Source organism: Marmota flaviventris, chromosome X (genome assembly GCF_047511675.1).
Source record: "Marmota flaviventris isolate mMarFla1 chromosome X, mMarFla1.hap1, whole genome shotgun sequence".
NCBI lineage: Eukaryota > Metazoa > Chordata > Mammalia > Rodentia > Sciuridae > Marmota > Marmota flaviventris.
This window is the reverse complement of record NC_092518.1, coordinates 85611097-85625810: the sequence shown is the minus strand read 5'-3', so window position 1 is coordinate 85625810 and position 14714 is coordinate 85611097.

Genomic DNA, 14714 nt, shown 5'->3' with positions numbered 1-14714 from the left:
CTTCTAATGAACTAGACATATAGGCTGTCCAAAAAGTAGATAAAAATTAGTACAAATATATCTAACTATAATGTCCTTGTAAATGGATTTCATTGCTACTAAATTTTCTTCTGTTATACTGAATTCTTCCCAAAGTACGTGTAATCATACATATATACTCACGTACAAACACACATACTTATTATATATGCCTATATGTTTATGCATATGTGTGAGTGTGTGTGTGTGTGTGTGTATACACACACACACACACACACACACAGAGAACATTTCATTAGAGAAAAATGCATAGAAGTAGCTTTATTTTGATCCCAAGGTTTAACTTATTAGGAAAAAGTGTGACAGCAACATATTTAATGATTCTATGTGAAATTCTCTTGCCATAGTCATTAATTATGGCTTACAAAAAATGTTGTCTACTCAAAATATATTCTTTCTACACCTTAAAATGATAAATATCATGAAAAATTGTTTTTGCTGGAATCACTCAACACAAATATTTTGTATTGAAGAAATATGTAATGAAGGAATAAGTTTGGTAAAACTTAGGTCACTAAGATTTTCAGCTAAAAAATGTTTGAAAAATATGACAGCAGTATGGGTTTATTATTGCTCCTGATGGTGTATTATCCAAAGGATCATTTCAGTTTTCCTTTCTCAGAAATTCTTAGTCCTTCACAGAGTACGGAATCCCTTACTCTCTATTCTAAATGGGCTTACAAATATCTAGCACCCTTGAATTGAGGGTAGTTCAGAGGTGACCTCAGAATCAGGGATGGGTCCTTTATGCTCATCTTTGCTTCCTGGACATTGAGGACAAAAGCTGTCCATTCAACTTTCTATTTATAAAACATCATCCTCACATTTGCTTTATGTTTGGCCCTATTTTCTCTAATTTTCCTGCCAGTCTATAGATTTACACTCAGAAACTAATCTTTATTCATATTTTTTTTATAGAAATCTTTGTTTCTTCATTAAAGTGGAATGGGGAGAAATATATTCCTCAAGATGCAAGTGAAAAGGAGAGGTGGAAAAATATAGCAGATTTGTAGTTTACCATCTTAACATATTTATATAGTATTGGCTAAAATACAGAATATAAACATATTCCTTAAAGCTACTGGGATAGTGGAATTGTCTTATTAAAGTAAAAGTCCATCTATTAAACCATCCTAAAAATAACTTATTTCTCTGTATTTAAAACTGAAGAAAATTGTCTCTTTTTCTTTCAGGGAAGCTTCATCAACCTTGCCAGGAATATATTTCTCCGTTATTTCTAACTTTGCCTAGTCCTTCCATCTTATTAAGCACTAAGTATGAGCTAAATGTGGAGAGGCATGATATTTCTCCTTATACACAACACCAATGGTGTGCTAGTCAATAAAGTTCCTCAGTGGTGTCCTTGTCAATAATGTCTTCTCTCTGTAAGATTAGAAGATGATGATTTTTTAAAAAAATCAATTATTAAAATAAGCCTGGAAATACTGCCTTGTCATGCAATAAGTGGTCAATAAAGTCTGAATACTTCATTAATGACTGATTAAAGTTACAATAAACACCATAATAAAATGAAAATTCCTGCAGTGTTTTTCTTGTGACTCTAAAGTTTTAACCTTAATCCAATGTTAGATACAATACAGTAGTACCACTGTATCCATATATTTCCTTTCCATGGTTGCTATTACCAATGGTCAAACATGGCCCCAAAATATTAAATGAAAAAGTAAAAAAATGTATGCTTTATATTGTGTGCCATTCTTGGTAGTGAGAAATCTTGCACTGTCTCACTTCATTCCTTCTTGGATATGAATCATCACTTCATTCAGTGTATTGAAGCAATATATGCTATACTCAACTTAATCATATAATAGCTGCCACAGTTATTGGGTACACTGTCCTGGGAGTGAGAAAATAAAGAGAACACATTCACACAACTTTTCTTATTATTATAGTATATTGTATGATAGTTCTATATTACTGTCAATGGCTGTTAAACTCTTATGATCCATAGTTTATAAAATAAGCCTTCTCATATATATGCAGAGAAAAAGTAGTTTATATATGGTTCAGTACTCTTCACAGCTTTAGGCATCCACGGGAGGAGATCTTGCATAAAGGGATTCTACTATATCCAAAATATAAAAGTAAGCAAAAGGAGTCTCTCTCTCTCTCTCTCTCTCTCTCTCTCTCTCTCTCTCTCTCTCGATACATATATATATATATATATATATATATATATATATATATATATACTCCTCAAGATGCCAATGAAAAGGAGAGGGGGAAAAATATAACAGATTTGTAGTTTATATATATGTGTATTCACATATATATAAACACATACATACATATATACATATATATGAATGATATTTCATATATAAATATGAAATATATATTGCATATTATATCAAATTTCATATATATAAAATATGATATAAAATGTAACTGAGTGATATGCCAAATAATAATTCACAATATTCCCCAAATATTCCCAAAAAAGAAACTGAAAAAAATTCATAGCCAAGAGTAACCAAAGAAGACATGATAATTGAATGTAATGTAATATCCTGGGATACAATCGTAGAACACCAAAAGGATAGTAAATTAAATCTAGGGAAACCTAAATAAACTCTAGACTTCAGCTCAAAAGAATAAATTAATATAGGATCATTAATTTGAATAATGTGTTATGCTAATATAAGATATTAATTAAAGAAAACTGTGATGTGGGTTATATGGAAATTATATATAATAACTGATCATTTCTTTTCATAAATATAAAATTTTTAAACTTAAAAACTACATTAAACAGAATAAAAAGAGAGACTTTCAATGTAAGTTAAAAACTGCAAAACATCATCTTTTAATTCTGGAGAGCAGAAATCCAAAGGAGATTTCACTGGGTGAAAATAAAGGATTCAACCTAGCCAAATGCTTGAAGCTATGTAAGAGAATTTCTGTCCTTATCATTACCATCTTTCTAGAATTTCTTTGTGGCCTCTTTCTCCTTTTTTTTTTTTTGTTCGTTTGTTTGTTTTGGTACCAAGAATTGAACCCAGGGGTGCTTAACTATGAATCACATTATCAGTTTTTTTTGTTTTTGTTTTTTGAGACAGAGTCTTCTGAACTTGCTTAGGAAGTAGCTATGTTGCTGAGGCTGGCTTTAAACTTGGAATCCTCCTGCTTCAGCTTTCAGAGTCACTGGAATTATAGGCATTCACCACCATGCCAGGAATCCCTTTTCTCCATTTCAAAACCAGTAATAAACCATCTTTCAGCATCTCTCTGTTGGTGTCTTCACATTGTCTTCTTTCTTACAAGGCCCTTTGCGATTCTCTTGATCCCACCCAGGAAGTCCAGAATAATCTTCCTATTATAATCTCATTTTTTAATTAACTCCTATGGCCATATAACAGAAATTTCACTTGTTTTCTCTGTCCCCCTTCCTAATGAACAACTAGAAACCATTACTCTATTTCCTGTTTGCAAAATTTATCATTTTATACATTGTGTTATGTGTGGAATGAGGTAGCTTTCTTAGACTTACATGTTTCAACTTAGCAATACACATTTAAGATAGGTAAGTGAATTTGTATGTGGCTTCATAGATATTCTGCTTAATTTTTCTATCAGTTATTGAAAAAGAATTGTTGAAATATCCAAGTATATTTTACTTTTCATATTCCCCATGCATTTCTATCATTTTTTGTCTCACATATTTTGAAGCTTTGTTATCAGTTGAATACAAAGTTAGTACTTTTTTTTTCATTTTCATGGTGAATTTACCCATTTATAATTATATCCACTTATTTTCTCAATCTCTTTTCTTCTACTAATTTTCCTCATTTATTAAGTATTCTTTTCCTGAAATTAATGTATCTATTTCAGTTCTCTTTTGACTAATGGCAGCATAGTGTATTTTTCTGATCCCTTTTCTCTTAACATATCTCAGACTATATATTTGAAGTGAATTTCTTATAGATTTCACAGAGCTGACACTCAGGTTTTTTTTTAATTCATCTATAATTTTCTGACTTTTTATTGGTATAGTCTATTTCCTTTTAAAGTGATCATTTATATTTTTGCATTAATAACAATCATATTTGTAACTTTTTCTATGCATTAATTGAGGCTTCTTTATCTTATTACCACTGAGCCGCACATTCAACCTCTAAGTTTTCTACTTAGTATGTATGTTTTCTATACTATATCTCTTGTAAATCTCATAACCAGAATTTGAGATAGAGATAATTATTTTCTCTAAATCACAGTTTCATTGCAAATAAAAGTTAATAATATTCTGAAATCATTGAACTTTTTCAAGAGTCAGAGCTTAGATTTTTAATCAAGTCTTTTTAACACTGATGCCCATGTTCTTTTCTATGTGTGTGTGTGTGTGTGTGTGTTTATTGGACACACGCTGGTTTGAATAAAAAGACATTTATCCATATCACAAAAAAATAATCAGAATATTTTGCTATATAATAAATGTGAATTACTTTGAAATATTTACTCCTAGGTACTTTAATTCAATTGAAATTTAAAGACCATCACAGAAAAATGACATTGTTTCAAAAAGCCATTTGCGTGACATCTCTTTGAAATTCCTGAGTAACCTACTGTTGTTTTTTTTCTCATTTGTTATATCTTTTATTCTCTCTATTCAATCCTAAACTTCTTTTTTCCATACATTTAAAATATTTATGTTAGTGTGAGGGCATATGATATTATGGTTTGGATATGAAATGCTCTTCTGTTAATGTAGAAATATTTGGCCATAAAATGATTATATTATGAAAACTGAAATATAATCCATGTATCCTAATTTGAATGGACCAACTAGGTTGTAACTGTAGGCAGGAGAGGCATGATTAGATGTAATGTGTCATTGGTGATATGTTCTGGAAAGTTGGATTCATCTTCCCTATGGCCACTTCCCCTTTCTCTCTGCTTTCTGTCTGCCATAAATGGAGCAGAACTCCTCTGTAATGCCCTTCTGCCATGACGTTATGCCTCATCTTGGACCCAGAGCAATGGAGGTGGTCAACCATAAACTACACCTCTGGAACTGTGAACCAAAATCAACAATTACTATTCTAAATTTTTCTTTTTATGTTTTTTGCTTGTATTGACAAAACAAAATGACTAATACAGAAATGGATTCCAGGAGTGGTGTTGTTGTGGTGACTAACATGATCATGTTGTTCAGAGGCCTTTGAAAATTATTTCCAAAAGGGCTGGGGTTGTGGCTATGTGATGGAGTACTTGCCTGGCATGTGTGAGGCACTGAGTTCAATCCTCAGCAACACATAAAAACAAATAAATAAAATAAAGCTGTTGTGCACATGTACAACTATAAAAAATCTTTTTAAAATTATTATTTGTGAAAGAAATTTGGAGATTCAAGATGCACAACACTTAGAATTTTGTACACACAGATTAATAGGTATAGGTGGTCAGAAGACCAAATTTTGATAGGAATTTAGACCATGCTCCTGAGGCTTCAGAGGGAAAACTGACGACTCTATTGGGAATCAAATAACTTGTTTTGTATTCAAAACAGAATGTGTTTCAGATTTTTTTCCCTGTGATGCTGAATTTAAAGGTTATGGGCTACTTAATCTGGTTGTGGATATTTCAAGGCAACAGAATATTCAGTTAACTACATGGACTTTGCTGACAGGTTTTAGCCAGGTCTACTAGAAAAATTGGGAACAGAAAGCAGAATGGAAGGATTCTAAAAACTTGCATTTTGACCATAAAAGTATCTATAAAACTAGAACTAAGAAAAGTGGTTCTTAAAATTAATTACAGACACTAAAGAGATGTTGAGTACTTTGTAAAAAGACAATAGAAAAGATGTTCTGAGGGCATCTCAGTAACTTTCAATATTATACCTATTTCAGACTCAAAGATGTAAAATGGAAAATTTATTGGATAAAATGTGTTGGGAGTATTGTTCCTGCTCAGGAAGACCTAGTACATTTATGACTGTGCTAAGCTATGCAGGCTCTCTGAAGCTGCTGCAGCCATGATTTCAGGAGGCATAGCTCTTACAAAAGCTGGAAGTGACATTTGGCCTCATCCATGTTCTGTTGGTTCTGCAGGAATGACATATACAAGATTAAGGGGTCATGGATGCTTTCACCAAGATTTCAAAGGAACACCTGTGAAGCCAGACAAAGTATACCAGGGTTAGAATCCCAGTGGGCTGCCTTTGAGAGGGCAATACACAAAAGTGTGAATATAAAGCCAAAGCTGAAATGGGGACCCCAGTAATTTAGTTAAGACAGGAATGTGGACTCTGCTGAGAAAAACTTCTTATTAAAGAGAGATCCAGACTAAGAGAGAAGCCAAAGGGGTATAAGTGCCTTGTCTCTTTGTAAATCACTAGAGGCATGCTCTGGATATGTTTATTTTCCCTGTGGCTCCTTCTCCTTTCTCTCTCCCTGCTTAGTGGCTAACATGAGTGAAGCAGCACTCTTTCACCATGCATTTCTGCCATAATATTCTGCCTCACCTTGAACCTGAATCAATGGAGTTTGTGAAACATGGAGTAAATGTCTGAGACAAAATAAAAATAAACTTTCTCCTCCTCTAAGAATTTCTGTACTGAAGATTGAACCCAGGAATGCTACATGCCCAGCCATTTTTTAAAATTTTTTGTTGGGAAGGGTCTTGCTAATTAATTAAGGTTGGTCTTGAACTTGTGATCCTTCGACCTTAGCCTTCCAAGTTGCTGAGTTCATAGGTGTGCACCAATAGGCCCATTTTTTGTGTGTGTTTTCTTTATTGGTACTGGAGATTGAGCCTATGGACAATTAACCACTGAGCCAAATCTCCAACCCTCTTTTGTATTTTGTTTTGAGAGAGTGTCTCACTGAGTTGCTTAGGGCATACCTTAGTTGCTGACACTGGCTTTGAACTTGTAATCTTCCTGTCTCAGCCATCTGAGCCACGAGTATTACAGACATGTGCCACCACATCTGGTTCTAAGTTGTTCTTGTAAGGTATTTTGGTCACACTGATGAAAAGATGACTAACACCAATGTTTTGCAATGAATCAATTATTATTGAATCATTAATAAAGATTACTAACAAATCTATAATACTTGATACCTAGCCATCTATTTCCTTTTTATGGATTTTATTTTTCCTATTACAATGTGATCACTGAAGCCATAGGCATTAAATAGATTTTATTGTTTTCCAACTCCAATTAGATAGTAGTGGCCTACTAGTTGAGATGAATTGGAGGCCATGTCTTTGCTGAATAGAAAAAAAATATTGTGAACATTCAGATAGTTGTGTGGGTAGTAGTAGTATTAGCTGATGTGAAAGATATTTCCCTCTGTGATTTGAATTGTAGTCACTTTTTTTTATATTTTGTTACTAACCAAATTGAATATATCCTCATGGGATGCTTTTCTGCTGCTGTCATATAAGTTTCAGGAAGAATATACCATATCCAACTGCAACTGATTTATTGTCCTAGATTCCAATATATAAAAACAAACCAGCATTTACTGAAGACTTATTCTACACTAGACACAGTTTTACATTGTTTACATATGTATTAGTTATTGTTATCACCTTTAATGTACACAGTGATTGTGGTTAATTAAAAACACTTCCATTTTCAATGCATATTTGCCTTAGATCAAAGATTGTTTATGAATGAAAAGCTATGTAAAAATATGCTAATTTATTTTCTTAATGAAATAGCTAATTAATTAAAAATTTCATTTATTGAAATAAATGTCAAACTCTTAATTTCCCATTAATACAGTGAACATTCTTTACCATCAAACAGGGTGCCTCAATTTCTGTTGGACAAATACTTGGGGATCAAATAAGAGGTTGGTTGAAAAAGTTCAACTCTTTCAAGTTGTCCCATTTCAAAAGATATTGTGACTAGGGACTAATTCACTTTCTGTGAGGAGAGAAAGATATAAGATGAAGCAATAACATTTTATTTTAATTTTTTAGTTGTAAATGAACTGCCTTTATTTTATTCACGTATTTATTTTTATGTGGTGCTGAGAATCAAACCCAGTGCCTCACACATGCTAGGCAAGTTCTTAACAACTGAGCCAAAATCCCAGCCCTTGCAATCGCATTGAAGTCCTGGAATTCAATTTAATTTTGTTTTCCTCTTCCTAAATCTGCTAAATGACAGGGATAATATATTTGAGCATCTAAGTTTAGAATTGGTGTTGTCCTTTTCTACAATGGCATGGCAAAGCAAATGAGCGTGATATTCAGTGCTTGCTAAACTTGTCAAATTAACAATTAAAAAATAATAAACTAGTAATTGTTATGGCATTGCCTTCTGTTATTTAATGTGTTTATTTTTGGTATCTTAAATCATTAATTATAAGAAGGTGACATCAATTTTTTTAGTGGCCTAATGGAAATTAAATAATGACTTAGGTTGTCTTTCAATTATTTCATTTGGACAAATAAAGAATCAAATTTTCTGGCATTACTAAAAATAACATTCTAGGGGCTGAGATTGTAGCTCAGTGATAAAGTGCTTGCCTTTCATGTGTAAGGCACTGGATTAGATCCTCAGCACCACATAAAAATAAATAAACAAAATAAAGATATTGTGTCCAAGTGTAACTAAAAATATTTTTTTTAAAAAAATAGCATTCTATTTAGGGTTAATTATTCCTCATTCTGGTAGTTCAAATTTCAAGCTCTATAATTTTCTATATGTACAACATTGATCATCTCATTAATTTTGTCAATGTATTACTTCCTCAATTTAAATATCTATAAAATATATAAAATAAAGTTAATATAAGCACAACCAAATTCATGATATAACCTGATATTCCAAATATGCTGCTTTGATATTTGATTATTTTGAGACAAATGTGTGTAAAAAGCAGTAGATGCAGATATGGGGAAAAAGGTACACTCATACATTGCTGGTGGGACTACAAATTGATGCAGCCAATATGGAAAGCAGTATGAAGATTCCTAATAAACTTGGAATGACCCAACTATCCCACTCTTTGATTTATACCCAATGGACTTAAAATTAACATACTACAGTGACACAGCCACATCACTGTTCATAGCAGCTCAACTCACAATAGCCAATCTAAATGCCCTTCAACAGATGAATGTATAAAGAAAATGTGGTATGTATACACAATGGAATATTACTTAACATTTAAGAACAATGAAATTATTGCATTTTCAGGTAAATGGATGGAGGTAGAGAATATCATGCTAAGTGAAATAAGCCAATCCCAAAATACTGAAGGCCAAATATTTTTTCTGATATGCGGATGATAATTAACAATTACGTGAGGGGGACTAGGAGTGAAGGGAGGGGAGTGGGTATGGGATAGGAAGGTAGTAGAAGTCATTGGACATAATTAGCCTATGACATATATGATCATTGTATCACCAATGTGATTCTACAAAATATACAACCAGATGAATGAGAAGTTATAATCCAATTATTTATGATTTGTCAAAATGCATTCTACTGTCATGTATAACTAATTAGAACAAATTAAAAAATTAAATAATATTTTTAAAAAGTACTAGGTGCAAGGAAAACACTAATTCTCTGTTTTTTTTTTTTTAAACAGGTGATAAAATTAACATGTAAAAGATGTCCTCCTTATAAGGAAGGAAATTATCATTCTTATCATCAAGGATAAGAAAATATGAACTAACAAACTTTGTTAAATTAATATCATCTTTTTAGGTATTTGTCTACCCACTAACAACGTTAGTGCAAGCCCTTTGCCTAATCTCATTTTCACAATTTATTATACTTTGCCATATTCAGTATCAAAATGTTCAATACTGGGTTTTGGGGTCTTATTTTTTTTAAAAAAAAGTATAAAATACTATATATTACTTACATTAAACACATTGTATGCTTTTCTCCCGTTCAACTGTCTTATGTCAGTATAATTTTCAAACTCTAGGAAGGTATATAAAATTTTGCTTCTCCTACAATGATATTGCTATGATAATCAGATAAATTAAATGTAGCAATGCTGTATTTAAATGATTAATTATCACTCATTAATATAACTTATCTGTACATATGCTATTAAATGATATGTAGAAATAAATAGAAAAGTAATTTCAAACAAAATAATATGTACACATCTGAAAGACAAATGTAGAACTAGAGAATTTTTTCATTATGAGTTTCTGGAACAACTGTATTCAATATTGTATAGATATTAATTTTAAGGTGAGCAGAAAGCCCATAAATACCTCAAAAAAATCACTTAAGAATATGTTTTGTATTTAAGGAATAAATGGTAACTTTAAAAAATATCTTATGCTTTATTTTATGTTCTACTTGTATTGCTTGTGCTTAATAGTAAAATGTAAAACCATGATTTGCATAAAAAAGAACTAAAAGCATGCAAATGATGATTTTATAATTCATTAATTAATGAAGAAACAAGTAGGATGTTAAAGTATCTAAGTGTATAAAAGGAGATAAGAACTTTCTTAGGCAATTTATTAAGAGAATATTGGGACATCATATTAAGTATGTTAGAGTACACTAAAATTACTTGAAGTTTTATATATATATATATATATATATATATATATATATATATATATATATATTACACACACACACACCCCTATATGTATAAAATATATATAACTTTAAATAATTTTATACATATGTATATATATACATATATATTTAACATTTATTATTTATGGGTATATAATATGTAGTCACACACACATTAACCCTCACAATTTGATGTTATAATTTTCTACAAGAAATAGTTTATTTACATCTCCACTGCACTGTGACTGCACTAAGTCCAGAAACTATATAAAATAATAGTTGAACAAAGTTTATTCTCCAAATTTCTTGGTGGGCCTCTGCCCTGTATGATATTAACTGGATATATAATCCATTTTTTTTTACTTATTCTATTTTATATACATTTCTTTTTTTTTTGTATACATTTCTTAACAAGCTATTATACTTTGAACATCTTTTCATGTAGTTCAATATCCAGTAAAATATTGTAATAGCCAATGAGGATTTATTTTGATCAACTATATCATTACATATAATTATGAAAATAATTATGTTAATGTTTTTAATATTTCCTTAACAAATTAAAAATTTTGATGTTAGCATTAAACCAGTAGGCAAAGGGCATAAGATATAAAATGTTCTCTTGTTTCAATCTCTTCCTACCTCCAAGGAAACCAACTCAGGGCAGTTCTTATTGCCATTTAATGTTCATTAAATGTTTTTCCTTATAATATTGGCCAAATTCTGACATGCATTATACCTATATTTGTTTATTTTTTGGGTCCCCTAATAGTTTGAGCAGGAATTTTTGTTTGGCTTTTATTATTCATTCAGCAGGATTTTATTCAGTTCCATTTACCAGCAAATTATATAATTTCATTAATTTTTTCATTTTCCTTGATTCTTTTTTGTTAACCATGACAATAGAATCTATTTTGATATAATTATACAAGCATGGAATATATCTTATTTGAATTAGAATCTCATTCTTATGTGGATGTACACAATAGTGTCATTGTGTACTTGCAATCCAGCTTGATTGAAATTGCCATGTACCTGATTTAACTTGCTATCATATATGTATAGGAAAGTTATGTCATATTCATTCCATTGTCTTTTCTTTTGTCTATTCCTTCTCCCTTTCCTTCATTCCCCTTTGCTTAATCTACTCAAACTCAATTCCTCCCCTCCAGCCCCACCTTATCACGGGTAAGCTTCCACATACTGTGAAAATGTTTGCCCTTTATTCAAGATTTGCTTAATTCACTTAGCATGGTAGACTCCAGATCAACCCAGTTCCTGGCAAATGTTGTAAACTCATTCTTCTTAAAGACTCAAAAATACTCCATTGTGTGTGTATGTGTATATAGATTGCATTTTATAATCCATTCATTTGTCTAATGATACCTTGGCTGGCTCCATAGCTTAGCTATTGTGAATTGTGCTGCTATAAATATTGATACGGATGCATCTTTATAGTATGCAGACTATAAATCCTTTGGATATATACCAAGGAGTGGGATAGCTGGCTCAAATGGTGGTTCTATTCCTATTTTAGTGAGGCATCTCCATACCACTTTCCAGAGTGGTTGCACCAATTTTCTGTCCCCCAATCATATATGAGTACACCAATTTCCTCATATTATCGCCAAAATTTGTTGTCACTGTATTATTTTTAGAACATAGCATTTTATTTAGTTCTTCATTAAACTGTTAGAATTGAGAACCATGTGTACTTAAAAAACCTCCAAAAATAGACATTGGAAGGTACTTTTTGCTTAGGGCAAGCAGTAATGGAGTAACATGTAAACAAGCTGGCTTCTCTGTACCACACCAGCCAAGTCATCTTTCTCCATTGTCAGATGCATCAGCTTTGCCCTCCCTTCACTTAACATCAGTCAGACCCCCCGTAGGTCTTACCCAGGTTTTTCTGTGGGACACTGTTGCCTCCCTGGAAATGCTGGAAACAGGTTGTTAAAGTAATTGTGTTGTTGAGGAAAAAAAAATCTTTTAAAAACTGCCATCTGAGCAATGACATTGTCTGTACTATGCCATGTCCCAGAATAAAATAAAGAGGCAATCGTAAAATTTTCACATATGAAATAATTTCCTTCTCCCTGTCACAAGCATTATTCTCTGAAAGAAACTGGTTTCTCTGTAGTTACACAAGCTGTTCAGAAAGCTCACTGGAGTTAAAATCTTGGGAGGAATTATTGTGTACTGTGGAGTACTCAGTGTTTCTTATAAATAATAAATTAAAAGCTATCTGGTACCAAAATGTGCAACCTATAGACCCCTCACATACTGCCCTGTGACTTCTCTGTATGACATCACAAAGGTGCCCAAGTGTCTCTTTTTCTAGACTAGGAGTTGGTAAATTTTGGCTGGTGTTAAAACCATGCATAGGATTGGTTTATGAAATGAAAACCTTATTAGGTACAACCTCCAAAAGACAGCTGAAAGTGGAGAAATTTTGATTTGGTGCTATTAAAGAGGTGGAAATTAAGAGCATAAGCAGCAGGGAGATATTTTAATGGTAAATTCCTTTTTTCATTTATGTCAGAATGGAACTCTGACTGCAACTTCCATCATATGAGAGATAGATTGGATAGGGAACACTCCTTGGCAAAGAGCTACACAGTTAGAAATAGGTCAAGTTACAGAGAAAATAAGAGGAGGGCTTCATATTCATAATACAGCAATTATACCCAGAGCTGCCATTAACTACCAGAAAGTGGTTCGGGAATCCATTAAGCACATTGGATATGATGATTCTTCCAAATAATTTGACTATAAGACTTGTAATGTGCTGGTGGTCACTACTTAAAATAGATATGCTTAAATTGTCTATATCCTCTTTGTTCAATTTGGGTAGGTCACATGTCTCAAGGAATTTGTCTTTAAGATTCTCTAGCTTATTAGAGTACAAATTTTCAAAATAGATTCTGAATATTCTGTTTCTTAGTAGTGTCTATGGTGATACTTTCTTTTTCATCAAAATTTGTTTTTCCTCTTTCTCTTGCTTAGTTTGGCTAAGGGTTTATCCATTTTGTTTATTTTTTCAAAGAACCAACTTTTTGTTTCATTGATGTTTATTTTTTTTTAATTTTCATTTCATTGATTTTAGCTGGTATTTTTATTATTTCTTGTCTTCTGATTTTGAACTGAGGTTTTATCTGAGCCTCAAAACATCCATTCAATGTGTTCAAAATGCTCTGTTAAATCTGCAGCTCTGCTTTAAGATGGTAGAATAACAATCAGTAACTGCTACACAATTTGAAGCAAACCATATGTCAATATATAACAAAAAGTTATTGAACCTGTTTTCTACAATTCCATAACCAAATAAAAGACTGTGGGTTTGATTAGATAAAATTAGGTAATAATGAAAGCAAAATTAATATTAAATTATATAGAAATGGAAGAAAAATATAGGAGAAAAAGAAGAAGAAAGGAATAAAACAGTAGCTAAGAAGAGAAACAGAAGAAATATGAGAAGAGAAAGAAAAAAAAAGGTCTGTAGTTGTTACTCAGTGGTAGAGCACTTGCCTAGTGCATGTAAAGCACTGAATTCAATTCTCAGCACCACATAAAAATAAATAAATAAAATAAAGCTATTGTGTCTATCGACAGCTAAAAAAAATTAAAAAAGGAAGAAATACAATATAAGAGAAAATAAAAGATACAGTTGAAATCTAATTAATAAATTAAGAAAAATACTTAAAGATATATAAGTTGTAATATAGCAAGTAGTAAATGGGGCCTAAATGAACCAATGTAGAAAACAATAAAATAAAAATTAAAAAAAGAAATAAATATGAAAAAGTCTAAATCTTCCCCTTGCTGAGATATTTAACATAAAGAGATTTCATTTAAGTAGATCTCATTTTGAAATCTACCAGTTATTACAGTCATGACCAATTTTCAACCTTTGGCTACACATCTCCTGACTTACTCTGAGCATGGAGTCAATGAAAAAAACACTTAGTTCTGCACTGGTGTGCACAGATTTGTATTTATTTTTACCATGTCTAGATCACTTTCTCACTCTGAAAAACTGCATGGAACTCAGTCACCCTAGCCTATCTAGTCAGTTTTTTCCCTGACTTCCTCTCCCTCTGATGTGCTTAGGGAATTCTCAGTGTTGTGTTATGGGTCT